This window comes from Octopus bimaculoides, chromosome 14, assembly GCF_046866305.1.
Source record: "Octopus bimaculoides isolate indiv1 chromosome 14, ASM4686630v1, whole genome shotgun sequence".
In the NCBI taxonomy this organism is placed as follows: domain Eukaryota; kingdom Metazoa; phylum Mollusca; class Cephalopoda; order Octopoda; family Octopodidae; genus Octopus; species Octopus bimaculoides.
The window spans coordinates 42,486,390-42,489,406 of NC_142941.1; the positions used below are offsets into that span (position 1 = coordinate 42,486,390).

Consider the following 3,017-nt stretch of genomic DNA (forward strand, 5'->3'; position numbering starts at 1 on the left):
TATATATATATAACATATATACATACACACACATACAGAGAGAAAGAGAAATATATAACACATACATAAACACACACATAAGCACTCACATACATTCACAAACATGCATATACATATGCACGCACACACACTCACACGCATGTATGTGTGTATGTATATATACATGTATATATATGTAGATAAATATATAGATAAATAGATAGATAGATAGATAGATAGATGGATAGATATCTAAATATATGTATGTTTATCTATCTATTTATCTCTCTCTGTCTATATGTATATACATATAGATAGATAGATTCACACATACACACACACACTCTCACATGCATATATGCATGTATGTATGTATATATACATGTATATATATATGTAGATGTATAGATAGATAGATAGATAGATAGATAGATAGATAGATAGATAGATAGATAAATAGATAGATCTATATCTAAATATATGTATGTTTATCTATCTATCTATTTATCTCTCTCTCTATATATATATAGATATAGATAGATAGATTCACACATACACACATACACACACACACATACAAACATATATATTCACATACACTTGCATACATATACAAAACTATTCTATTCCTTATAAATATCTCAGCCATAACCATCAAAGAAATATGTATTCAATATCACACGGAAACACTTCTGAAATATGATATATGTACCTCAGTCTAAAGATAGACTTGTACATTTATTATAGACATGCCAGATTGTATACACTACATCTCAGTCCATGGTAATATTAGAGACAAAAATTGTTTTGATATATAAATGATTTAATTGATTCTTTCTTTGAAGAGTGGTGATGAGTTTTCTGACACTATTTGATACAAAACGTTTTTTTTTTTCACACTGTGAACATCATCAGTAAAGCCAAACCAACTGGATTGAGACTATAATGTTGACTGACTTGGTAGCTATTGTTACAATAAAAAAATGTCCTTTCATTTTCTTTACAAGTTAACATCTCTATGTAGTTGACCGTAACTATGGTAACATTTTAGCTGGCTTTTACAGTGGCACTATTTATTCTTACCTCTTCAACACCCATCTTTGTATGTATGTGTGTGTGTGTGTGTATGCGTGTGTATCCGTGTGTATGTGTGTGTATGTTTGTGTACTTGAGTGTGTGTGTGTGTGTGTGTGCGTTTGTGTGTGTGTGTGTGTGTGTGTGTGTGTGTGTATCCGTGTGCGTGCGCACGCGCGCGTGCATGTATCTGTGTGTGTATATATATTCCTTCCTGCACACCCACCTCCACCCTTTTGCATTTTCTTCTCATCTCTATGGTGGCAGGAACCTTTATACGTGATTCCGATTCCGATGTTGTCGAGGCCCACTAGAGAAACATTACCTTGCTTCATCGACAAGCACCATAGAGAACTGCACTTACACAACAGAGAATCAGATGAAACTGTAGTAAACCTTTCAGCACAAGTCCTCTCTCTCTCCTCCTTCATCTAGTAGTAACTCTCTCTCGCTGTATATATTTCTTTTCTACATTCAAACACAACAGGCAGAAATGCAAAATAGATAAATCCAAACATCATTTCAATATAATTACCAGTAATACAAAATATATTCAGTATTAGGTTTGAAAATAGTCAAGTGATAATTAGCAGGTGAAAAATCTCTGTATGTATGTATATAGAGATGTGTGTGTGTATATATATATATACATATATATATATATATATACATATATGTATGTAAAATGGTTTATGCTATTCTCCCTCTCTTCTTCCTCTCTACTCTTGGCATCCTTTCTCCTCTCCACTCATGTTACTCAATGGCTGTTTGTGAATGGTTTCTTTCTGCAGCATCGATACATTTTCTATACCTACAATTTGAATAAAATGGATAGGCGAGAAAATAAAAGGGCTTACCTGTAGTTTGTTATCCATTTGGATCCACTATGGCTGGAGACTTGTGTCGTGGAAGTCAGAGCTACTCTTCCTGCAGTAGAGCGACAACAGTATTCACTTGGTGAGTTTGAGTCTTAAGTGAGTAGCAGAGAACCAGCAGTTCTACGGAGAATCTGCTGTGATAGTCTCACTCTGTGTCTGAGTGCGTGTGTGTTTGTGTGCCTGTGTGCTTCTGTATGTGTGTGTCTGTGTCTATGTCTGTCTGTCTGAGTGTAGGGGGAGCATGTGTGTGTTAGTCTACTTCCCTGTGTCTCTTCCACAATCAGTGTGCAAGGTTCGTCTGGCTTTGTGTACATATGCAAGTAATTTTACACTCAATTTGTGTATATATATATGTATATATATTTGTGTATGTGTGTATATATGTAGTATTTCTATAGGTATATGACTGTAGATGCAAGTGCCCTACTTTGATCCCATACATGTGTAAGAATGTGCATGCAAATGTATGTGCATGAATGATACACGCATATGATGAAGTATCTGTATGTATATATATCTATGTATTTTTCCATATATGTATATATATATATATATATATGTGTGTGTGTGTGTGTATATGTTTATGCATGTATATATGAATGAAACTGTATATATATATGTGTGTGTATATGTTTATGCATGTATATATGAATGAAACTGTACATATATATATATATATATATATATATATATATATATATATATATATATATATATATAATGTATTATGTATGTATATTTAATATAAGAGTGCATGTATATATGCTTGTATGAATGTATGTATATAGATGTGTATATATATATATATATATATATATATATATATATATATATATATATATAGATAGATAGATATATACATACATATATTTATGTATTCATTCATGCATGTCTGCCTGTGATGTGCGAATAATATTGGCTCCATTTAGGTATACAAGTGTATTTACTTGGGCATGTGTTTGATTGTCATGATACATATATGTACATATACATATATATACATATAAAAAAATATACATATATATATCTATATATATATATATATATATACATATATGTGTGTGTGTGTGTATATGCATATGTATA

General features: G+C 31.6%; 1 protein-coding gene across 2 annotated transcripts in view; it reads right to left on the reverse strand.

Moving 5' to 3' along the window:
• The window catches only part of LOC106872688 (protocadherin gamma-A4), a 251,571-nt gene extending 249,331 nt beyond the window's left edge, over positions 1-2,240 (reverse strand). For both annotated transcript variants that reach the window (XM_052973105.2, XM_052973104.2), the window contains exon 1: positions 1,911-2,240. The gene's annotated coding sequence lies outside the window, so the exon portion shown is untranslated. The remainder of the gene's footprint in view (positions 1-1,910) is intronic.
• Positions 2,241-3,017: the final 777 nt, after the last annotated feature.